Raw genomic sequence first — 26,099 nt, forward strand, 5'->3', positions numbered from 1 at the left:
CTATTCATTTGTTTACTTACTTATTATTATTATTATTATTATTATTATTGGCTTTTAAAGGTAGGGTCTCACTCTAGCTCAGGCTGACCTGGAATTTACTATGTACTCTCAGGCTGGTCTTGAACTCAGAGCGATCCTCCTACCTCTGCCTCCCAAGTGTTAGGATCAAAGGCGTGCACCACCACACCCAGCTCTCAATTTATTTACTTACATTGCTGGGAATGGAGCACAAGGTCCTGCACAAGTTAGGCAAGTGTTTGGCTACTGAACTGTCCTCTTGGTCCTTCTGGTTTAGGTTGAACCTAGTTGATCTAATTTTTCTTTTTTTTTAAATTTTTTTTGTTCATTTTTTATTTGTTTATTTGAGAGTGACAGACAGAGCGAGAAAGGCAGATAGAGAGAGAGAGAATGGGCGCGCCAGGACCTCCAGCCACTGCAAACGAACTCCAGACACGTGTGCCCCCTTGTGCATCTGGCTAACGTGGGTCCTGGGGAATCGAGCCTCGAACCGGGGTCCTTAGGCTTCACAGGCAAACGCTTAACTGCTAAGCCATCTCTCCAGCCCTGATCTAATTTTTCAAGTGAGATTACGATTTGATTCTAGATGCATAGTTGAATTCTTAGCAGAGAGTCACAACAAAGAAGAGATGACTTCCAGGACAGAGCAGCAGATCTGAACAAGACAGATGAGAGGTTAGGCAGCCCTTGTCAGCGACTAAGAGATGTAACATTTGCCCAAGGTCTAATGCAGCATTCAATTAAGCCGTGCAGAAGTCCACACTTGGGGATGTCTCTTTCTTGTGTCCCTCTCTCTCTTTTGTTTATTTATTGAGGTAAGGTCTCAGCCCAGGCTAACCTGGAATTCACTATGCAGTCTCAGAGTGGCCTCGAATTCATGGCATTCCTCCTACCTCTGCCTTCCACATGCTGGGATTAAAGGCATGCACCACGACGGCCCACTCATTTTTATATTTTTAACAAATTTGAGGAAAGTATGTAAATATAAACTAAATGGCTGATAAAGCGAAAAATATTTATCATTTGGCTCTTGGCAGAAATAAGCATTTGCCACCAAGTGACTTTCATGTACAGATTGCACTACTCTTTTTATTTTTTATTTTCTTGGAGACGGGATCTGTTTTTAAGAATATGTATTTGGGCTGGAGAGATGGCTTAACGGTTGAGGAGCTTGCCTGCAGAACCAAAGGGCCCAGGTTTGATTCCCCAGGACCCATGTAAGCCAGATGCACAAGGTGACACATGTGTCTGGATACCTTTCCTTGTGTGTCAGTTTCTTTTTTTCTTTTATTTTCTTTGATTTTTCGAGGTGGGATCTCACTCTAGCCCAAGCTGACCTGGAATTCATGATGGAGTCTCAGGGTGGCCTCGAACTCACAGCGATCCTCCTACCTCTGCCTCCCGAGTGCTGGGATTTAAAGGCATGTGCCACCACACCCGGCTTTATATGTCACTTTCTACATTACATATAGCAGCACTAGTAATTTAAGGGAGCCCCCACCCCCCACTGGCTGCTGGCAAGTTTTTGCATTCTCATGTCACGGAACAATGGAGTGAATATCCTGTCTTCTACACTGGATCATAAAAAGAAAAATTAAGTTTCTCTAATTCGTCTGCTGTCAAGCCCAAGCTCATTAACTCTATCCCAGTGGCTTGGCTCACGAGCAGGTGAAAACAAGACCTTGGTTTACAACATCAGCTTTGGTTGGTTTGTACCAGCCAATTTGGAGAAATTCCTAGCGCATTCCCAAGGCTGGTTCTAGCCCGGCCCGAAGTTCCCAGTGGCTCCCACTGCATAGTCATGAGCAGTGACCGCACGCCGCTGTCCAGACTGGAACTCTGAGCCCAGAACAATAAATGCTGTCGTCATGCACAGGGAAGTGCCAGTCGGGAATGTCTGTCCCAAGTCCAGGTGCTCATGGCAGTGCTGGACGGATGTCCCAGACACACACGTTACTTACAGCCTTGCCTTTCACGGTGGCTGTCCCAGTACAACTCACAGCAGAGGTTGGGTTACTGAGATTTGAGATGCAAGTATGCAGAAAGACCGACCATTTTGAGAACTCTGCATTATTACAAACTGAGGGTTTTGTTTTGTTTTTTTTTTAGTGTGAGCTGGTGGCTCCACCTTGCCTTTGCCAGTAATTAGCTTCATCTTGAGAGTTTTGTTTCCTAATTTGCACAAGGAACTTGGGATTCACCTCCATACATGTTTGACTCTGTATAGACTCACCTTTTTTTCCCTTCAAGGTAGTGTCTCACTGTAGCCCAAGTTTGACCTGAGCTCGCTCTGTAGTCTCAGCTGGCCAGCGATCCTCCTAACTCTGCCTCCCAAGTGCTGGGGTTAAAGGCCAGTGTGCCACCATGGCCAGGTAGATTCATTCTTTTGGAGTTGTCTGAAGATAGACACAGCCATGAGGGAGGGTCCTGAAGGTCCAGATAAATCCAAAAGATTAGGATGAAAGACTTGCTGTTTCAGAGGGAGGAAGGAAGGAGATTAGAAGAACAAATTCACCACCATGGCAAAGAGCAGCTTAGACCTTATGGGAATTTGGGGCCACTGAGAGGTGGTACCTTTGGGGCGAGGAGTTCAGCAATGTCTTAAAGGGACAGCAGGAACCTCCTGGCTTGTATCACTGTCAGTTGACTCTTTATCTCGGTTCCCCTATCTGTAGAATGTGGATAGTAACAGCATGTTTCTAAACTCCTGCCCTGGTGGAATGGCAGAAATCATCAAACTGGGCATGGAGGAATGGCTAAGCTGTTAAGGCACTTGCCTGTGAAGCCTAAGAACCCAGGTTCACTTCTCCAGGTCCCACGTAAGCCAGATGCACAAGGGGGCACACGCGTCTGGAGTTTGTTTGCAGTGGCTAGAGGCCCTGGCGGACCCATGCGCGCGCGCTCTCTCTCTCTCTCTCCCTCTCTCTCTCTCTCTCTCTCTCTCTCTCTCTCTCTCTCTCTCTCTCTCTGTCACTTTCCCTCTCACCCCCAGTCTCAAATTAAAAAAAAAAAAAATCATCAAACTGGGTTTGGTTAGTCCCACGATCCCAGCTATTCTGGAAGCTGAGGCAGGAGGATCACAAGTTCCAAGCCTGCCTGGGTGCCAGAGAATCAACACCCTTTTATCAGAACCCGATCCTGTCTTTCAGGGAGAGAGGTTTGGAAAAGAGAAAGCAAAGAAGGAAGTGGGAGGATAGACACACACACACGCACACGCGCACACACACACATATGCCTGAGCGCTGTGCTGATTAGCTAATTGTGTTAGAGGCCAGTGAGCCCAGAACTATTGTGTAAGCCCCAGAAGATGGCAGCCTGGGGCTGGCCGGCCCCGTGGCCACACCCCTGAGCAGGCAGATACCGGGTCATTTGTGATACCCACCCAGAGCGGATTAGTCAGTCCAACCTGAGAGAGGCCAAGCTGATTGCCCTTAGTCACTGAACTAACCCGAAACTTCGGTAGCTCGAGGGAATGGAAAATAAAATGGGACATCAGGCGTGCATGGTGGGGGGGGACTGAGAGATGCCAGGACCCCTCAAATCCTGTTCTGAAGATGTAAAGAACTGCTGTGTGCACACACAGGTTGAGCTGTCAGTTGTTTGTTTTGGTGAAAGACCAGGAAACCGGCTTGCGGATAACCAGCTCAAGGTCCCACAGCTGGAGTGTAGAAAAGCCACAATCTCACTTCTATGTACCCCGTTTCCCTTCCACCCCTCTAGGCGTCTTAAAGGTATGGAGTACAGAAGTCCAAATACCCTTGGGGACTGAGCTGGGGGTAGGGATAGGAAAACGGGTTTTCTCATTTGCCTAACCCAAGCCAACACAAACCCTTCCTTCTCTTAGATAGCCTTGGTCTCCTTTTGGGCAGCTAAATTGTTCTGCTTTCTCATTTCCCAGAGTGTCTCACTCAGAGCTCTAAAAGCAGGTAGGTACCCCTTGCCCACGTGGCCTTAGGACCCTGATTTCTGCGGAACCTGGCAGGCAGGCAAGGGATGCCTTGGTTCCCTCTCTAGTTAACCCTGCCGGAGAGGTAGCTGACACGCTGTTTGTGCTGATCACTGGGTCCCAGCAACTTCCAGTCCACCCCCCTCCCCCCCACCCCCGTTGTAATTGTTAACCTGAATGGAATGCAAGATTTCTGGTTGAGAGCAGAGTTGCTTTTTAACTGGGAATAACTTGAGGGATCCACAGCAGGGAGGGTACGCTTTGCTGTTGTGGAAGACGAATTTTCCCCTCGCATTTTTGCCCATGACTGCCTGGTAGATGTATGGTTGCTTCTTGCCGATTTCCTACCCTTTATTACCTCTTGGTTTTGACACCTTTTCAGTTTGGCAAGCCAAGACTTGCTGGGGGGATTAAAACAATGAGCTTATCATAATGCCACCTTCAACACCAAACACAACAAAAACTCTAAGGCTCCCAGTGTCAGGTTCATTTCTAGAAGTCCTTCCTGCTTACTCCCCCCCTTCCCCCCCCCCACACTTCAAATTTGGGATTTTTTTTCCGCCCCTGAGAGGGAAGTGTAGAACAGTCTTCTTGTTCATTGACATTATTGTACATCACACGATATCTTCCATTATATTGTGTTCTCTCAATGGTGTTTGCTCTGAGGGTGGGACGCAAGGCTGTTTAGTGTCTCGTAAAACATTTACCAAAAGCACTGAGCCATGGTTTTGAAGGGCATTCCGTTGCCAGAGCGTGGGTAGGAAGAGGGCGAGCAGGAAAAAGAGAGCGCCAGGTGTTTGGCAGGTACTTTTTCATACTTCAGTATTTATTAATATTTAAAGTCATGATTGCATACAATTTGGGGTCCTGTCTGCAGAGGGGGCAGGGATGGTGAGGGGGGAACCATGTGGGTTGGTTGCAAGCAAAAGGAATTTCTTTGGAAATTCTTTGTGTGTGTGTGTGTGTGTGTGTGAGAGAGAGAGAGAGAGAGAGAGAGAGAGAGAGAGAGAGAGACAGACAGACTCATGGTCCTAGGAGAATTGTAACCTTCTATTTTAACAAATGTTTTTGATTTTACTAGAGGGGTGCCTGTGTCTTGATGAGGGAGGTAAAAAAAATACAAAAGAACCTCCTTGTCCCCCAAAATTTTGCTGTGGACTTTAGCAGGGCATATTGGGAGCCAGGCGCCAGGATTCCGTGAGGACAAATGTCACCTTGTGCCTCGTACCTCCGTTTGCCCGGTGACTCATTCTCTTTAAAGGTTTTGTAAATGATGGATCTGGCTTCATGAAAATGCTTCTAAATGTTCTCCTTATTTCCACCCCCTCACCCTCTTCTGTTAAATTCAGACAAGATAACAACAAATTAAAGGTCAGCCTGAAAGACAGTATCTTATCGTCAAATCTGTGTTTGTACAGGCCAGCAGTTTTAAGGGTGACTTTTTATGTGCTGGTATAGGCTTTGGAGACTGGTGAATAAATATTCCTTGGGAATATTAAGTCTTTATAGTATGAGGGGCTTGTTTGTGTGTGTGTGTTGGTAGAAAATATGAGTGTATGTGGTAAAGTCAGAGCCTTAGCTATTTACTATCAATCAGTTGTCTCAGTCATGCTGGGTACAAATACCTGTTGCTATGTTATTGTGCCTAAAATCTAAAATGGTAAGTTGAAAGATCTATAAAAAAAACCTATTAGCTCCAAAAAGCAGTTTTGGAGAACAAAATACATGTGGCATTTTTTTAGCCATATGGTAGTGATAGTGAAGTTTGAAAACTCATTCATTCTGCAAGGAGACTGGGGGTTATTTCTGCCAGACGATGCTTCAGAATGAAACCAAGGGGTGTGTGTGTGTGGGGGGGTCCTGTGATAAGTTTCCAGTCATTGTAAAGTGGCTGGGAGAGAGCGACTGTTTTAAACACATAGAATGCTTCCTTATGCTATAACTTCCGTGTAGATTTTTGTGCGTTCAGGTAGATAGATAGGACTAACAGTTGTGGGGGTGAAGGACACAGTTCTGGGGAGGGATGACAGATCGGAGGGAGACCTTTTTATGTGTGGAGCAGAAAATTGAGTGCAGTAGCAAGACATTTCACTGCCTAGAACACTCGGCGGTTACGTAACATTAGACAAGTGAATTCACCTTTTCTTATCCCCTTTAAGATTTTGAAAGCAGGATTAAAACTGTCACATAGGTGCACCTAGATTGCATAAGCATCTTGCTTGCTTGACCTTCTTAAATACCACGTAAATCTGAAAATGCAGACTTGGCCAGCCGAGGAGCCTACGCACCCATGCCAGACGCTCTAAGGTCGGGTGAAGTCTGAAGTGTCCTTTGGAGAACAGAGAAAGGCTCGGGGGAAGAGGTCTGACGAAACGCCGTCAATTTTAGATAGTCATCATGGGCCTATTATTCCTTGTTTTGCCTTTATTTCATTGGAGAAATACAGTACAAAACACAAGACAGTAAGCATGTGGCATATTTGGTTCCTGTGCGATCCACCTCCGGGAATCCGTGTGGAATTGTAAGAAAGTGAGATCACCAAAGGTTAATTCACCCGCTGTTCAGGGTTGTTATGATCTCGTTGTGCTTTGTTGATGGATCAAGTTGAGCATGCAGTCCAACCCCAAATGACTTGGTCTCGTCTATGGAGTTTACAAAATGTTGGTGTTTAATGTCAGACGATAATGCCTTCATGTGAAGTTGGCTTGTAAGGCATTTCATTCAGTAATGTCCCTCTACAAAGGTTGTTATTAGATTACTGGTTATTCTTTTTCTTGGGGTGGGGCAAGCAAGTCTGTATATAGTCCAGGCTGACCTTGAATAGACAAGACAGTCTTCAAGTGCTAGAATTATAGGTGTGCATTGCCATATAGAGCTTACTCATCCTCCCTTCCTTCCTTCCTGGGCCTCACAATGTAGCTCAGGCTGACCTGAACTTAATGGGTAGCTCAGGCTCACCTCCATTTTACAGCAATCCTCCTGCCTCAGCCACCCAGTTGACTCTTCGTTATATGGCTTTCAGCAACATTTCTGGTTCTCAGTCTGCATCTTTGCTAGACTAATGACCATTCATTCATTCATTCATTCACTCATTCAGTAAATTATTTAGGGCTCATTCTGGGCTAGGTTCTCACCTCAGTTCTGCTTGTATCTTTGTCTTCTGAGACAGGGTCTCACTCCGTACCCTTCGCTGGTCTGGAACGCTGTAGCCTAGGCTGACCTTGAACTTATAAGGCAGACCTACTTCACGCTCCTCAATTCTGAGATTACAGGCATGCACCACCGCGCCTGGCTTCCCTCTTCAGTTCCTAAGCATTAGTTCTTCCTACCTCTACATTACCATTGTAGATCATCACATATTTAGGTCTAGCTATTATTGAATTTCTAAAAACGGAGTCCTACAGTATATGCTTTTGGCTTTTCTCCCTTGCTGTGACTGTAGTAGCCGTATAGTTCTCTGTAGCTATAATTTATTCATTGTTTCCTGCTCATTATTGCTTTGTAAGACTAGACCACAGTTTAAGAAATTTTCAGGAATTGGGGCTGGAGAGATGGCTTAGTGGTTAAGCACTTGCCTGTGAAGCCTAAGGACCCTGGTTCAAGGCTCGGTTCCGTCTGTCATCCTCAAATAAATAAAAATAAACAAAATTTTTAAAGAAAAGAAATTTTCAGGAATTGAACAAGAGAGCATATGGCAAAAGCCGAGAATGGTGCTCTGTTGGTAAAGCTCATGTATGAAGCCTTGGGTCCAGACCCCAGCACCACACAAAACTTGAGTGTGGCGGCCCGTTCCTATAATGGCAGCATTTCAGAGGTAGAATGGGAAAGATCAGAAGTTCAAGGTTGTCCTCCACTTCATAGCTTTCAAGGCCAAATGAGACTCCATGAGATCCTATGAGTGCCGAAGCTGAAAGTCATTCCCCGTGTGTGCTAGCAATTTAAATTTAAGTGACCTCATAAAGGGTGGGATAGAAATGTTATCTCCTGATAGGGCAGAAGGAGAGCCTGTTTCTGGGAGTGTTTGCTCAGTGCTCTGCATGGGCCATTTATTTAACTGAAGCAATCACCCCAGGAGGCAACCGTCACTGTTTTACACACTGAGAAAAGTTACGTGACTTCACAAGTGCACACAGAAATTGTCAAGTGACATCTGAGAGCAGTTCTTGCCCTGGCAGAACCATTCTCTGCCACCTCTGTTTTCTAAGACCCATCCTTTCTTCTCCCCATTAGCACTAGGGGTTGATCCCAGGGCTTCTGGAAGCATGCGAGCCAAGCATTCTGCCACTGATCTGCACCACAGCCCGACTCAGCTGTCATTTAATAGTGTAGATTATATAGATCCACTGTTGGAAAGTTAGCCTTTGGCCTGACTCCCCCCACCCCCTAATTTACCTCCCCACACACACTCATAATTTGTTTGTTCCGAAAATAGGACTTTTTTGTTTGTTTAGCTTATGGATTTTAATTTTCATATATGCATTCTATAATCTAAAACCCATATTCAATAATTTTTGAGGGGCTTTTTTTTGTTTTGTTTTGTTTTTTGTTTTTCAAGGTAGGGTCTCACTCTAACCCAGGCTGACCTGAAATTCACTTTGTAATCTCAGGATGGCCTTGAACTCACAGCAGTTCTCCTACCGAGTGCTCGGATTAAAGGCATGAACCACCACACTGGGCTTTTGAGGTTTTTTGCTTGTTTGTTTGTTTTTCTAAGATCAGATTTCAGTTTGTCTGCTTAAGAAATATAATCAGTAGAAAGCTAGGTGACTTTCTAGTCCAAATTGGTGAGAAATTTCCTGGGGGCCAAAGACTATGTGCTTGAAGGTGGAATTTGAGAATGTGCTTACCAGGCTAACTCACAAAAGGTCTTGCGAGGTCCCTTAGTGGCGGTTAGTTTCAGTCTGAACTGCCCATCTTGGATGAGAGCAGAATTGAGGGCCCAACGTTCCAGTATTACCTTCCTAAAATTTCCATTTTCCAAAGACATACAATCAAAAATGAGTCTTGGGGAGCTGGGGATGTAGCTCAGCTGGTGGAATGCTTGTCTCGCATGCACAAAGCTCTGGATTTGATCTCTAGTACCACATCAACTGGGCATGGTGCCCACTCGTATGATCCCATCACTCGGATGTGGACGCAGGGCCCTCAGGAGTTCAAGGTCATTCTCAGATGCACTGTGAGTTTGAGGCCAGCCTGGGATTCATGAGATCCTATCTCAAAACAAAAACAAAACCAACAAAAACATACTGGGGAAATGTTATCAGAAATTGACCTGGAGTGTCCTTCACTTGGTAGAACAAAAAGGAGCATGGATCCTCACAATATCTTTTCTTTTTCTAATTGCATGTGAAAGGGGTTATGTTTTGAATATTTACATTAATATTATATAAGCTTGTGTGGTCAGTTGGTCATTTCAGTATGGTCAGTTGGTCAGTAGGGTCTCACTCTAGCTGAGGCTGACCTGGAATTCACTATGTAATCTCAGACTGGCCTCAAACTCACGTCTGTCCTCCTACCTCTGCCTCCCGAGTGTTGGAGTTAAAGGCGTGTGCCACCATGCCCGGCTGTGCCTACATTCTTTGCAACAGGGTTAATTCTTTATGTTTGTGTACCTAAAAATACTTTCTGAAATTATTTTCATTATTTACTTTTTTTAAAAGTCCTGTGATAATAAACATGTGCATCTTATACATGAAAAAGTTAAAATAGAGAAAATTGTGATCAATTATCTGGTGAAGGAAAGAGCTGACCTCCATTGTCCATCTTCCCACTGGCCAGCATGGCCACCCGGGCAGAGTGTAGTGAACTCAGGCAGCTACTAATGACAGCTCTTCCAACCACTGTGGTCTGGGATAGCTTCTCCAGTCACACAGTTTACTGTGTGCTTACTACGTGTCAAGCAAGCATTATAGCAAGCTCTTTGTATGGTGTATCACCCCAGTTCTCAGACAACTCTGCTAGCTAGGAATCATTTACCCTCTTACAAATGGGGAAACTGAGGTACTTTGAGGTCAAGGGATTTGTACAAAGCCACATGGTTTAGTAAATGTCAGAGCCTGCCTTTCTACTCATTCCCATGTCATCCCCCTACCGGGCAGAAAGCAATGTCTTTTCATGTCTGCTCCATTAGAGTTGAAATCAATGAGGAGGCCTTAAACAAATTGTTCACAGTTCTTAACTTCCCACACCCTCCTGATAAATAGGTATTTTCTTTATAACTAGACAAAGACATATACTAGGTTAGATTCAGTGTTTTAATACTTTTTATTTTTAAACCTTTTATTCATTTTTATTTTTATTATTATTATTATTTATTTGCAAGCAGAGAGAGATAGAGCTAGAAGAGAGACAGAGAGAATGGGCATGCCAGGGCGTCCAGGCATCGCAAATGAACTCCAGACACATGTGCGTGCCCCTTGTGCATCTGATTTACATGGGTCCTGGGGAATCAAACCAGGGTCCTTTGACTTTGCAGGCAAATGCCTTAACTGCTAAGCAACCTCTCCAGCCCTTTTTATTTATTTTTATTTTTGTTTTTTTTGTTTTTTATTTTATTTTATTTATTTATTTGAGAGAGACAGACACAGAGAGAAAGACAGGTAGAGGGAGAGAGAGAGAATGGGCGCGCCAGGGCTTCCAGCCTCTGCAAACGAACTCCAGACGCGTGCGCCCCCTTGTGCATCTGGCTAACGTGGGACCTGGGGAACCGAGCCTCGAACCGGGGTCCTTAGGCTTCACAGGCAAGCGCTTAACCGCTAAGCCATCTCTCCAGCCCCCTATTTTTGTTTTTTTTTTTGAGGTGCCATCTTGCAACTAGTCCAGGCTGACCTGGAATTCACTATGGAGTCTCAGGCTGGTCTCGAACTCACTGTGATCCTCCTACCTCTGCCTCCTGAGTGCTGGGGCTAAAGGCGTGTGCTACCACGCCCAGCTTATTTTTTTTTTTAACTTTTAATTAATAGCTTCCATAGATATAGACAATATATCATGATCATAATCCTTGCCCACCCAACCTACCTTTCCTCCTCCCACATCCCCTCTCCACCAAATCTCTTCTCTCCAACTAGTTTCTCTTCAATTTCCTTCCATTCAGCTTTCCTGGAAGGAAGCTTCGCACATGAATGAGCTGGACTCTTCATTGTGAATCCAGGAGACTGAATATTGCTCCCCCACCTCCCTTTTAAGGATTGTGAAACCTTAACCCTGAAATTAGCCCACCTTTAAATGAGAGCCTGCTCTATGTCAGTTGTAAATTTGAACTTGGACTTTGAACAGTAAATAAATAATAAATACATCTTTCATTCTGCTTTTCTACTAAAATGGATTTTTAAACATATTTTTATGTATTTGTTTGAATGGGAAAGAGGCAGACATAGATGGGGGTGGGAGAGAATTGAGAATGGCCATGCCAGGGCCTCTAGCCACTATAAAAGAACTCCAGACACATGTGCCATCTTGTGCATTGGGCTTTATGTGGGTACTAAGGAATTGAACCTCGGTCCTTAGCCTTTGCAGGCAAGGCCTTTAATAGCTGAGCCATCTCTCCAGCCTATAAAATGGATTCTTATTTATTTATTATAATTTTTGTTTTGTATTTCTGTTTTTTTTTGTTTTGTTTTGTTTTTTGTTTTTTGTTTTTCGAGGTAGGGTCTCACTCTAGCCCAGGCTGACCTGGAATTCACTATGGAGTCTCAGGGTGGCCTCGAACTCACAGCGATCCTCCTACCTCTGCCTCCCGAGTGCTGGGATTAAAGGCATGCGCCACCACGCCCGGCTCCTGTTTTTTTTTTTAATAGTTTATTTATTTATTTATTTGAGAGAGAGAGAAGAAGGGAGACAATGAACTGGCAAGGCCCCATAGCCTTGCAAACAAACTCTAGACACATGTGCCACCTTGTGTATCTGGCTTTTTACGTAGATACTGGGGAACTGAACATGAGTCCTTTGGCTTTGCAGGCAAGCACCTTAACCCAAATGGATTTTTATTGTGAAACCAAAGGAAGAAGCTTAGCTGCCTACTCTTTTCTTGTCTCCCTTCCCTTCCACTTCCTTCCTCCTTCCCCCTCTCTTTCTCTCTCTCTCTCTCTCTCTTTTTTTTTTTTTTGTTTGTTTGTTTTTGTTTTTCAAGGTAGAGTCTCACTCTAACTCTGGCTGACCTAGAATTCACTATGTAGTCTAGGGTGGCCTCAAACTCATGGTGATCCTCCTATCTCTGTCTCCCGAGTGCTGGGATTAAAAGTGTGGGCCACCACGCCCAGCTTCTTTTTTTCATTTTTGAGGCAGTCTTTCACTCTAGCCCAGGCTGATGTCTAGCTCACTCTGTTGCCCCAGGCTGCCCCTGAACTCATGGTGACCCTTCCACCTCAGCCTCAAGTCTTTATAAGTGCTAGGGTTATAGGAGTTAGCTACTAGGCCCAATTTTTAATTTTTTTTTTTTTTTTTTTTTGGTGACAGCCCAGGAACCTGCTATGCAGCCCAGGCTGGCCTCAGAATTGTGATCCTCCTGTCTCAGCCTCACAAGTGTTGTTCTCTTGGTTTGTTTTTTTAACTAATATTCAGCACTTTTGTTTGACGATAAATATGTTAGAAAAAGTAATGCGTAGTAAAGGTGACAGACACATGGACCTCCGGGATTGACTAGATCTCGCTTAGTTGATGAAGTGCTTAACTGCGACCTAAATTGCCGAGTAAGAACTTGAAATTTACATTTAGCATTTAAAATTAAATATAATTTAATAGAAAAAAGTGAGCAGGAAGTGCCCTCTGTTGAAAGAACGTAGTCTGGCCGGGCGTGGTGGCGCACGCCTTTAATCCCAGCACTCGGGAGGCAGAGGTAGGAGAATTGCTGAGAGTTCGAGGCCACCCTGAGACTACATAGTGAATTCCAGGTCAGCCTGAGCCAGAGTGAGACCCTACCTCGAAAAACAAAACAAAACAAAACAAAACAAAACAAAACAAAACAAAACAAAAAAAAAGAAAGAACGTAGTCTGGGGATCAGGGAGTGGATTTACCCCCAGGCAAATGTGACCTGGGACACTTGTCATGCTTGCTGCTGTGCGAGCTGGCAATCGATTGTTTATACAGTTGATTTTTTTTTTATTCTAGGAAATAATATGGATTTCGCTATTGTATCATTATTATATAGAGAAATTGAATATCAGGAGCTTCTGGCTTGTGAATACTAGTCTGGCATTGTTTTTTTAAATACTCTTAGTTAGGCCTGGTGACTCATGCCTATAATTCCAGCTGTCAGAAAGCTGGGGCAAGAAGGCTCAGCAGTTAAGGCAGTTACTTGCAAAACCTAACGACCCTGGTTTGATTCCCCAGTGCCTGAGTAATGCATAAAAGGGCACGTGCACCTGCAAATTTGTTTGCAGTGGCTGGAGGCCCTGGCATGCCCATTCTCTATGTCTATCTCTCTTCTCTGTCTGTCTGCTTGCAAATAAATAAATGTAAAAGATACTTGCTGTCAGCTTCAGGTCTTGGAATGGGGCTGTTGCTCAGTGGTAGAGCATTTGGCAGGTGCCTGTGTGTAGTATCTGGGGTGTGTGTGTGTGTAGAAACACACATTCCTTGCACGGGTAGAATCCAGAGAACATTGGGTGTCCATGTGTTTGCTTAAGACAGAGACTCAAACTGCTTCCGGGGCTTGCTGTTTTTGCAAACCCAGCAGTTTTTTCAGTCTCGGTCCCCCACCGGACTGAGGAGATGCGTGGCTGTGTTTACATGGGTGCTGGGGAACCGAACTCAGGTGGTCTTAGGTCCTCATGTTTGCATGGAATGCACCCTTACTCCTGAGCCTTCTCCAGCCCCTATTAAGCAGCCATCTTCATTTTTCACAATTCCTCTGAAGTGTCTGACCTTGGTCCTCCCTAAACACAGTCCTTGGTTAAGAATCTGTTATTTGCCTGCTGTGGTGGCTCATGCCTCTAATCCCAGCACTTGTAAGGCAAAGGTAGGAGGATCTGCCATGAATTCGAGGCCACCCTGAGACTACATAGTGAATTCCAGGTCAGCCTGGGCTAGAGTGAGACCCTACCTCGAGAAAAAAAAAAAAAAAAAAAAGAATCTGGGGCTGGAGAGATTGGCCTAGCAGTTAAGTGCTTGCTTCTGAAGCCTAAGGACCCTGGTTCGAGGCTCGATTCCCCAGGACCCACATTAGCCAGATGCACAAGGGGGCGCACGTGTCTGGAGTTCATTAGCAGTGGCTGGAAGCCCTGGCGTGCCCATTCATTCTCTCTCTCTCTTTCTGCCTCTTTCTCTTTCTGTCTGTAGCTCTCAAATAAATAAATAAAATAAACAAAAAAAAATTTTTTTAAAAGAATGTGTTATTGGCCAACTTCTGAGCCATATGAACATTGCGGCCAATGGGGGATTTGAGTAGACAGGTGGTCAAGTTAAATGAATGGCTATATTTTTTGGTGAAGAAAGATTTTTCAAGACTATTCTTCCTAATTGATTAATTTTGTTTTTGTTTTCGAGGTAGGGTCTCACTCTTGCCCAGGCTGACCTGGAATTCACTATGTAGTTTCGTGGTGGCCTTGAACTCATGGCGATCCTCCTACCTCTGCCTTCCAAGGGCCACCATGCCTGGCTTTAAAAAAAATTTTTTTTGTGGTAGCCTAGGCTACCACACACTGGTACTCACACTGTAGTCCCAGGCTGGGCCTCGAACTTATGGTGATCTTCCTACCTCTGCCTCCCAAGTGCTAGGATTAAAGGTGTGTGATTATTTAATACCCTGTTGATTATGCGTGCGTGTATGTATATATATATTTTTTGTTTGTTTGTTTGTTTGTTTTATTTTTTGAGGTAGGGTCTCACTCTAGCCCAGACTGGAATTCACTATGTAGTCTCAGGGTGGCCTCGAACTCACAGCGATCCTCCAACCTCTGCCTCCCAAGTGCTGGGATTAAAAATGTGAGCCTCCATGCCTAGGTTTCAAACTCTTTCTTTTTCTTTCTTTCTTTTACTATTTTAATTATTTTTATTTGAAAGAGAGAAAGAATGGGTGCACCAGAGCCTCTAGCCACTGCAAACGAACTCTGGACACATGTGCTACTTTGTGCATCCAGCTTACATGGAACCTGGAGTATCGAACCTGGGTCATTAGGCTTTGCAAACCAAATTCTTTTTTTTTTTTTAATATCTGTTATTGGGCTGGAGAGATGGCTCAGCAGTTAAGGCACTTGCCTTCAGAGCATAACAACTTGAGTTTAGTTCCCCAGTACCCATGTAAAGCCAGAAGCACAAAGTGGCATATGCATTTGGAGTTCATTTGCAGTGGCTGGTTTGCAGTTTGTAGGCCCTGGCACACCCATTCTCTCTGTCTGTCTCTCTTCTATCTCTCTCTGCTTGCAAACAAATAAATAAACATATATTTAAAAATTATTTTTGTTGATTTGTAAGGAGAGAAAGAGAAACAGACAAACAGACAGACAGAATGGTTGCACCATGGCCTCTTGCCACTGCAAACAAACCCCAGATGTACACGTCACCCTGTGCAACTGTCACTGAGGAATCCAACTCAGGGTATTGGGCTTTGCAAGCAGACACCTTAACCGCTGAGCCATCTCTCCAGTCTTCTCTTTACCTTTTCTTTTTTTTTTTTTTTTAATTTTTTTGTTTATTTTTTAAATTTATTTGAGAGCGACAGACAAAGACAGAAAGAAGCAGGGAGAGAGAGAGAATAGTGCACCAGGGCCTCCAGCCACTGCCAATGAACTCCAGATGCATGCGCCCCCTTGTGCATCTGGCTAACGTTGGTCCTGGGGAATTGAGCCTCGAACTGGGGTTCTTGGGCTTCATAGGCAAGCGCTTAACCACTAAGCCATCTCTCCAGCCAATCTTTTCTTTACTGACATTACCATATCCACTGCTTCCCTTCCACTCTGCTCTCCCCTCAAAGGCAAGCCTGCAAGTTACCACTCGTGTGTAATCATCCCACCCAAGATCTGGAGATCATTTTCTCTCCTTACTGCTCACCACCCGCTCACCATCAGCTCCAGCCAAACCTCTGTGGCCGCCTTCTGCTTTGAGGCCACCTCGCGGGCAGAATCCGCTGTCCATCTGACACCACCCTATGTCCAGGCTCAACGTACTGTCTTCAAGTCCTGTACTATCAATTCCTTCCTTCCTTCCTTCCTCCCTCCTTCCCTCCCTCCCTTCTTTTGGTGTGTGTTTGTGATTTGTGTGGTTGCGTGTGTGTGGTGTATACACTTGCTCACCCAGTGCGCATGTGTGCAGAGGCCAGAGGAAGACATTAGGTGTCCTCTGGTGTCGGCTTCTATTCTTCTGCCTTATTTTTTGGACAGTCTCTCACTGAGCCCGGAGCTCCCTGTTTTCCAGTTAGACTGGCTGGCCAGGGAGCCCCACGGATCATGCTGTCTCTACCCACCTCAGCATTAGGGTTACAGGCATGGGCATTCATGCCCAGCTCAAACTCAGGCCCTCATGCTTGCCCAGCAAGAACTGTCGCTCACTGAGCAGTCTTCCCCAACCCTGTAAAGGGTTTTGATTCACGTGCAGCCACCCTCCCTGCCAACAGCTGGGGGAAACGTGGTGTTAGCTGGGTCAAAACATTTCTTAGCAACATTCAGGCGGTTCCCTTCACTTCCTCCTCATGCCTGATTTCCCTTCAATACTGACCAGGATTGATTTCATTGAATGAAATGCCATAGTCCTTTTTCTGGACAAGGTAACAAGAACATATCAAATTTGCCATGGGGAATATGTTGACATGATTACAAAGTAGCAGATGGTTTGTCCAACATGGAAGGTCCATCCTCATAACCCAAGACATGAGGTGGCCAGGCTTACTTCACACATTTATATCAGAAGTGGTTCTAGGGCTGAAAGGGTGGCTTAGTGGTTAAGGTGCTTACCTGCAAAGCCAAAGGACACAGGTTCAATTCCCCAGGACTCACATAAGCCAGATGCACACGGTGGTACATGCATCTGGAGTTCATTTGCAGTGGCTAAAGGACCTAGCACATCCATTTTCTCTCTCTCCCTCTTTCTATCAAACAAATAAATAAATAAAAATAAAATATTTTTAAAAAGAAATGGTTCTAAATTACCCAAATTTGATTTTCATGTAAATTTATTCTGGTGAGTGACTAACATCAGATGTTTTCTTATTTGTGTGTTTTTTTTTTTACATTTTTTAAACATTTTATTTAATTATTTATTTGAGAGAGAAGGAGGCAGATAGTGAGTAAGAGAGAGAGAGAGAGGGAAGGAGGGAGGGCACACCAGTGCCTCTAGCCACTGCAAGCAAACGCCAAGGACATGTGTCACCTTATGCATTTGGCTTATATGGGTACTGGGGAATCGAACCTGGGCCCTTAGGCTTCACAGTCAAGTGCCTTAACTGTTAAGCCATCTCTCCAGCCCCTGGTTTGTGTTTTTGGTTTTGGGTGTTTTTTTTTTTTTTTTTTTGAGGTAGTGTTTCACTCTAGCCCAGGCTGACCTGGAACTCAATCTGTAGTCCCAGGCTGGCCTCAAACTCACAGCAACTCTCCCACCTCAGCCTCTGCAGTGCTGGGATTAAAGGCATGCGCCACCACGCCTGGCTCAACATCAGGGTTTTTGTTGTGGGTGATAATTTCTGAGGTGGGAGGGAGGGAGAGAAGAGCTCACAAGTGCACACATGCACGTGTGCATAGTAAGGTTCCCACAGGCTGGTGCATGTGTGAAGCCGGTGGAAGTGACTATGTGGCTGGTTAATGTGGGGGTCAGGAAGAACATGATGTCTCTGGTGAGGCAAATCTAGGACTGACAAGATCACTGGACCTACCCTGCTTTGTATCTCATGTGATCATCTATAAAGCTTGAGAGAAGTCAACTGACCATTTTAGGAGTGCACTCTAAGGCATGCAATCCTGTCACCATTGGCATGAAGTAGGCATTGATCAGAGACTATGCGCTGTTCTTCAAGACAGCTCTGCCCATACTCTCTCGTCTTCTGTCCAGGGCCACCGCTGTATTGTGTTGTCCAATATGGTGACCAATAGCCACATGGCTTTCAGCTATTTCAATCTAATAACATCAAGTTAAAAGAAGTCAGTAATTGGCTGGGTGTGGTGCCGCATGCCTTTAATTCCAGCAGTCAGGAGGCAGAGGTGGGAGGATCGCCTTAAATTCGAGGCCACCCTGAGACTACAGAGTGAATTCCAGGTTAGCCTGGGCTAGAGTGAGACCCTACCTTCAAAAACAAAACAAACAAATAAAAAACTCAGTAATTCAGGTCCTTGATTTTTTTTTTTTTTTTCCCGAGATAGGGTGTCACTCTAGCCCAAGCTGACGAGGAATTCACTCTGTAGTCTCAGGGTGGTCTCTAACTCATGGCTGTCCTCCTGCCTCTGCCTCCCGTGTGCTGGGATTAAAGGCGTGCACCACCATGCCCAGCTAGATCCTTGATTTTTTTTTTAACTTTTAAAATACCATTTATTTATTTATTTGAAAGAGAGACAGAAAGGGGCAGATATATATAGAGAGAGAATGGGCATGCCAGGACCTTTAGCCACTGCAGATGAACTCCAGATGCATATGCCACCTTGTGCATTTGGCTTATGTGGCACCTAGGGAATCAAACCTGGGTCCTTTGGCTTTGCAGGCAAGTGCCTTAACCACTAAGCCATCTCTCCAGGCAGATCCTTGATGTTGCTAAACACATGTCAAGCGTTCAGTAGCACTTGCTTTTTGGCTACTGTCTGCCTGGAGTGGTGTAGACACAATGTCTGAGTCAGTTCTCCTGGGTACCACTGACCTCCATTACATGCTTCCTGGGTCTGACAATGTGGGAAACGAAGCTGTGTCACTTTGCATGTCACTCCTCTTCCGCTGCTTTCTAGATCTTCTTTGCCATCCTGCCTCATTCTAACCATTATCATCACGTTTTTACATGTGATCCAGTCTCAAGCTGCAGTGGGGAAGATTAAGTTTAGATCACGTTCACATTAAAGCCAGAAGTGTTTTCCCACTTTTATTTTGCGATACGTAAAACCATCAGTCGATCATCTATGTGGTGTTTGGACTCTTGAGTTAAAGCTTCAGCCGAGTAGCATCTCTTGTTTTACGTTTGTTTTTTTTTTAATTTTTTGTTTATTTATTTGAGAGCGACAGACAGAGAGAGAAGGCCTCCAGCCACTGCAAACGAACTCCAGACGCGTGCGCCCCCTTGTGCATCTGGCTAACGTGGGTCCTGGGGAATCAAGCCTCGAACCGGGGTCCTTAGGCTTCACAGGCAAGCGCTTAACCACTAAGTCATCTCTCCAGCTCATGTTTTACAGTTATTTTTTGATGTGGAATTGAACAAAGGATGCTGTAATCGTTGCCAGAGGCCAGTTTAAATATTGTCTCACAGACATTTCTTTAAACTTAGAGCTTTGGATTCATAAGTGAACCCTGAGTACAAGACATCATGTAAAAGCCGCTCTGTTTCCTGTGGGGGAACTGTCACTGGCTGTAATTAAAAGGAATCCTGGCGGGCTGGAGAGAAAGCTTAGTGGTTAAGGCGCTTGCCTGCGAAGCTTAATGACTCAAGTTCAGTTTCCTAGTACCCATGTAAAGCCTGATGCACAAAGTGGTACATGCATCCAGAGTTCGTTTGCACTGGCTGGAGGTCCTGGGGTGCCCATTCTCTCTGTCTGTCTCTCTCTTGTTCTCTCTGCTTGCAAATAAGTAAATAATATTTTTTTTTAAAAAAATGATGAGCCGAGCCTGGTGACACACGTCCGGTTCGCATTGCTGGTAGAAATCACCCAACCAAGAGCAGCTTCTGGGAAAAAGGGATTTATTTTGGCTTACAGGCTCGAGGGGAAGCTCCACGTTGGCAGGGGAAAACGACGGCATGAGCAGAGGGTGGACATCACCCCCTGGCCAACATAAGGTGGGCCATAGCAACAGGAGGGTGTGCCAAACACTGGCAAGGGGAAACTGGCTATAACTCCCATAAGCCCACCCCCAACAATACACTGCCTCCAGGAGGTATTAATTCCCAAATCTTCATCAGCTGGGAACCTAGCATTTAGAACACCTAAGTTTTTGGGGAACACCTGAATCAAACCACCACACATGTAAATCCCAGCACTCAGGAGGCAAAGGTAGGAGGATCGCCATGAATTTGAGGCCACCCTGAGACTGAGATTACGTAGTGAATTCCAGGTCAGTCTGAGCTAGAGTGAGATCCTACCTCCAAAAACAAAAAAAAAAAAAAAAAGAGAGAGAGAGAGAGAGAGAGAATTCTGAAGCCTACCTGGTGGCACATGCCTTTAATCCCAGCAGAGATAGGAGTTGGAAGCCACTCTGAAATTACATAGTGAATTCCAGGTTAGCCTGGGCTAAAGTGAGACCCTACCTTGAAAAAAAGGGGGGGGGTGAATTCTGGTAACCCAGTTTTTAAAAAATATTTTATTTACTTATTTATTTGAGAGAGTGAGAGAAAGAGGCAGCTAGGGGTGTGTGTGTGTGTGTGTGTGTGTGTGTGTGTGTGTGTGTGTGTGTGTAGAGGGAGAGAGAGAGAATGGGTGCACCAAGGCCTCCAAACACATGTGCCACCTTTTGCACGTAGTTTATATGGATACCGGGGAATCAAACCAGTATCCTTGGGCTTTGCAGGCAAGTGTCTTAACTGCTCAGCAATCTCTCTAGCCCCAGTTGTTTTAATTATATTGAAGAAGCCTAGAGAATTCAGTGGTACATGACTTTGTAAGTAAAGAATTTGTTAGGTAGGGTAAGCTATTTTCGAATTCATTTGGTAAGTCAGAAGTTGACCTGTTACCTGGTTATCACAGAAAGGTCTACCTACCTGAACTGGTTTGAATTGCAGTCAGTTGATTTAATACAAAACTAAGCCATGTTCGCCGGGCGTGGTGGTGCACGCCTTTAATCCCAGCACTTGGGAGGCAGAGGTAGGAGGATCACCATGAGTTCAAGGCCACCCTGAGACTACAGAGTTAATTCCAGGTCAGCCTGGACCAGAGTGAGACCCTACCTAAAAAAAAAAAAAAAAAAAAAAAAAAACTAAGCCATGTTCTTTAGGTTTAACTGGGCTAATATTTTATTGATTATATTTGTTAATGCCACAACCAGAACTGTTAGAATTCATAATACATACCTGGTAGCTTTGAAATCCTGCACTCCCCCATCAAAGTTGGTTTAGGGGTTTGTGTTGCCTTTATATTAAAATGTTTGAGGGGGCTTGTGATACTACTATAAAACTTACAAAGAGGGACATCAAACCACATATTTAAAAAAAACTGTTTTTGTTTATTATTTATTTGAGAGTGACAGACAGAGAGAAAGAGGCAGATACAGAGAGAGAGAATGGGTGCGCCAGGGCCTCCAGTCACAAAGCACATATATTTTTTGAATGAATGCATGCATGAGTTAATGAATAGAATATCTTCTCTGATATGATATGAATGACAACCACTATAAGTCCTATAGATGTTTGTAATTCATTCTGATGTATTAAAGTATACTTTTAAATTTTCTAGTAACAACTAAAACTAGAATCAGTTTCATTTTACAAAGGAAATCTGCATCCTGACAGTATGGTTTTGTTATTGTTCTTATTTGAGTTTCTGAGACAGGGCCTCTCTGTAGCCCAGGCTATTCTGGGACTCATTATGTAGCCCAGGCTAGCCACAGAGGCACAGTGATTCTCCTGCCTCAACCTCTCAAGTGTTGAGATTATAGGTCTGTGCCATTTCACCCTGCTCCAGTTGGAGTTTGAATTGATTTGGAGGTGATCATAAGAGGAGTTTTACATGAACCCCGGTCTGTGGAAAGGAATCTGCTCCTTAGTCTTAGCCCCGCTGCTATCTCGGAGCTCTTTTGCTTTGAGAAGTTGCTCATCAGGACACGAGGTTGGCTTAGAAAGCTGGAGGCACGCAGTTCAGTTCATCACGAGTTTCGCAAGTTTATGTCAAGCTCTGGGGACACAGCCAGGAATGGCAAGCACCCTTTGGCCTGGAAGGTGGTCACAGCACAGAAGCGTGGGGTGATGGGCGTCAGTCCTAAGTGTGTTATCCTGGCTCACTCAAGGTGAAGCACAGTACTCAGCACATGAATGAACGAGCGAATGAATGAATGCAAAATTCTCCGCCTCAAGAACATTATAATCTCACTATGTAATGTAACACAGCATACGGTTTGCTTTAATAAGGTTCAGTGTTGAGCCGGGCGTGGTGGCACATGCCTTTAATCTCAGCACTCAGGAGGCAGAGGTAGGAGGATTGCCATGAGTTCAAGGCCACCCTGAGACTCCATAGTGAATTCCAGGTTAGCCTGTGCTAGAGTGAGACCCTACCTCAAAAACAAACAAAAAAAAAAGGGCTGGAGAGATGACTTAAGGGTTAAGGCACTTGCCTGCAAAGCCAAAGGACCCAGGTTTGATTCCCCAGGACCCAAGATGACACGTGCGTCTGGAGTTTGTTTGCAGCCATTGGAGGCCCTGGTGATTCTCTCCCTCACTCTCTCTCTCTTTCTCTCTCTCTCCCTTTCTCTCTCAAAGAAAGAAATAAAGAAAAATTACACACACACACACACACACACACACACACACATATGTATATATAGAGAGAGGTTCAGAGTGCTTGGGAACAACAGAAGGAATGATTAAATAGATATGATTGTGAGGTTGTAACTATTCCTCTGTAGAGTTTATAGGAAGAGAAGAATCTCAATAAACAGTCCAATCACATTTCTCCATACTGTTTTTGAACACCCTAAAACTTAAGCAAATGTCATATTTGAAAATCTTCTTATTAATGTGCAAGACTCATATGCTGTGATCCATTTCCTTTAAGTTTTTTTTTTTGGGGGGGTGGGGGGTTCCAAGGTAGAGTCTTACTGTAGGCCAGACTGACCTGGAATTCACTATGGAGTCTCAGAGTGGCCTCAAAGTCACAGCGATCCTCCTACCTCTGCCTCCTGAGTGCTGGGATTAAAGGCATACGCTACCATGCCCGGCTCATTTCTGCCTTTCATGTGCTCAAAATGAGAATGGAACTATTTTCCAAGGTGTGTGTTTGTAAATATTAGAGGTTGTGTAAGTTAGGTGCTAAGTACAGCCTGACCCACAGTAAATATTTAGACCTGATAGCTATAATCACTGGTGTGTAGAAGAAAACAAGGTGATTGTCTTAGACATTGCTGGTGGCCATTTTTGAGAGTGTCAGAACTGACCAAACAATGGTAATGTTTGGAGAATTTGCTTAGATGTCTATATAGACAAGCAAGTTTTCTTTTTTCTTTCTCTTTCTCTCTCTTTCTTTCTTTCTTTCTTTCTTTCTTTCTTTCTTTCTTTCTTTCTTTCTTTTTTGGGTTACATCCTTTGATCTCCTGAGATGAAGGAAGGAGCCCCGGTCAAAATGTTCTCTTTCAGAGGTTTTATAATTTCTGTGTGTGTGTGTGTGTGTGTGTGTGTGTGTGTGCGCGCGTGCGTGCGTGCGTGCGTGCGTGTGTGTGTGTGTGTGTGTGTGGTATTCATGCACGTGAGCATAAGTGCACAAGTGTATATGCAAATGTATATGTGTATAGAGGCCAGAGATTGGTACCAGGTAACTTCTTTGATTCTCTTCTTTATCTCACCAAGGCAAGGTCATCATTTCAGTACATTTGTGCTCTGAGGACACAGTGCTTGACTTGCCTCTGCTGAGAGACATTATCACCTAGGGGAAGCCCATACACAAGTGACTAGTTCCTGAATTTCACAGAATAAAACAGAAGTTTGATCAGGAAAGAATGTGTGTTACTATCACCTCGTTGCTTTGTTCCAAAGGCAAAGAGAGGAGGGTCAACAAACCCGTCAACTGAGGAGCCAAGGACTTGTTGACCATTTTACCACGTCTTTATGTAGCAGAGCTAGAATAATTGAAGTTCACAATTAAAAAAAAAAATTTATTTGCAAGCAGAGGGGGAGAGATTGAGCCAGGGCCTCTAGCCACTGCAAATGAACTCTGGATACATTCCACAACTTTGTGCATCTGGCTTTATGTGGCTACTGGGGAATTGAACCCTAGTCATTGATTGGGCTTTACAGGCAAGTGCCTTAACTGCTGAGCCATCTCTCCAACTCCAAAGTTCACAGTATCAATCCCAGGACATCCACACTAATTTGTTGTAATACACATTTATTATAATTCGTACATTTCTCATTATTGTCATTGATGGGATGAAAGAGATATGGAAACTGATGTCCAGCTTCTTTTGCAGAGTTAGCCCTTAATGATCCTGTCCAGAGAAGCCAGCTGCTTTTCCAGTTTCTCCCTTTGCTAATCAGAACATGTAACTTATCTGCATGTGTGTGTGCATGTGTGCCTGAGCGTGTGTGTGTGCGTATATGTGCACGTGTGCGTGCAGCACACCTGAGTCTCTTGCTACCGCAAACAAATGCCTGTCCAGCTTCCCATGAGTGGCTGGCGAATGAGTGGCTCAGCAGGCTTTGCAAGCAAGTGCCTGTGTCTGCTGAGCCATCTCCCAGAATGTGTAATTATTTCCTTCTGAATTCGTAGGGATTCTTGTGGGAAAAGAACCTCACACACACTCTGAGTAGTTGCCGTGTGCCACAAGTCTTGGGGAGTTGTTTTAGTAACCCCGGAGAGCCCGTTCCTCCTCCTCCACCATTAGGAGAATTGAGAATTCAACACCACCTACTCCTCGGTGCCTGCTATTATGAATACCAGTGTGTATCTATTGTCCATTCACGCCTCGCTGTCTCCTCTCAGGCAGAGCCCATGTCTGACTGAGTCGTGTGCCCTCAGCACCCAGCTCACAGTAGGGACTTTTGAAATGGTTCTTAACATTTTGGATTTTGGGATCATTGTCAGCCAGATTTGACATCTGAGGCTCACTCAGGTTACTAAGCGACAAGGGATAAGACTAGCATTTGAACTCACCTTAACCAGACTCCAGAGCCTATTTGCTTTCTGTCTTTGTTTGCTCTGGTCAGTATCTTGGGAATATTGGAGCAGCTATTGGGTGGTGAGAGAGGAAGTGAGGAGGGCTGAAGGAAGAAGATGAGGGTGGTTGCTGGTATGAGTGGCCAATTATCCATTGCTCCTTGTAGCAATGCGCTGACCCCGGGCTCTCATTCTCAGTCTAAGACGCATTCATACAGGCACCACAAGGGACAGGCCTCCCAGGTAGTGCTACTGGAACGGGGCCGGAGAAAGCCTCTTCTTATATTGCTATTCACTGTTCACTGTGAGAATAACAGAGCTGAAATACTCAGCCATCGACCCAGACAGACCTAAAAGTATTGTGAAAACCAGTTCAGGAGTGGAGTGGTGGGTCATGCCTTTAATGCTAGCATTTGGGAGGCTGAGGTAAGAGGATTGCCACGAATTCCAGACCCTGCCTCATAAAGCAGATAAAACAAAACAAAAACCCTTCTCTATTTGGTGAAGGTTTGCATGTACCGTTAGTGTGAGATAAAATTGAAGTGTATGGAACCCCAACCTTTAGGTTCCCACAACAGCATGCCTGAGCTCTGTTCTTTGAAAACAATGGTGGGAAAGGTGAGATGCAAGAGAAGCATTTAGGGATCCTTTGACTTTGCAGGCAAGCACCTTAACCGCTAAGCCATCTCTCCAGCTCAGCTCATATTCATATATTTTAATTATCTGGGTGGGGGGAGGGAGAAAGAGAGAGAATGGGCATGCCATGGGCTCTTGCTCCTTTTGCTATTGCACACAAACTCCAGATGCATATCCCATTTTATGCGTCTGGCTTTATGTGGTAACCAGGGAATTGAACCTGGGCCATCAGGTTTTACAGATATTTTAACCTCTGAGCCATCTCTCCAGCCCTCATGTTATATTTTTAAATATTTATTTATTTGAGAAAGAAAAAGCGAGAGAGGAAAAAATGGGCATGCCAGGGCTTCTAGCTACTGTAAATGAGCTCCAGATGCATGCATCACCTTGTGCATCTGGGTTTATGTGGGTACTTGGCAATTGAGCCCAGGTCCTTAGGCTTTGCAGGCAAGTGCCTTAACCACTAAGCAATATCTCTAGTCCCTCCATCCCCCATTTTTTTTTTTTTTTTGAGGTAAGGGTCTAGCTGTAGCCCAGGCTGACCTGGAATTCACTATGTAGTCTTAGGGTGGCCCTGAACTCATATCTA

At 44.7% G+C, this 26,099-nt stretch overlaps 1 protein-coding gene across 2 annotated transcripts in view; it reads left to right on the forward strand.

Moving 5' to 3' along the window:
- Window positions 1-4,698: 4,698 nt before the first annotated feature.
- Window positions 4,699-26,099, forward strand: part of Rbm47 (RNA binding motif protein 47) — an 88,139-nt gene continuing 66,738 nt past the window's right edge. For both annotated transcript variants that reach the window (XM_004658666.2, XM_045130341.1), the window contains exon 1: window positions 4,699-4,768. The gene's annotated coding sequence lies outside the window, so the exon portion shown is untranslated. The remainder of the gene's footprint in view (window positions 4,769-26,099) is intronic.

The sequence above is a fragment of the Jaculus jaculus genome, chromosome 11 (assembly GCF_020740685.1).
Source record: "Jaculus jaculus isolate mJacJac1 chromosome 11, mJacJac1.mat.Y.cur, whole genome shotgun sequence".
Lineage (NCBI taxonomy): Eukaryota > Metazoa > Chordata > Mammalia > Rodentia > Dipodidae > Jaculus > Jaculus jaculus.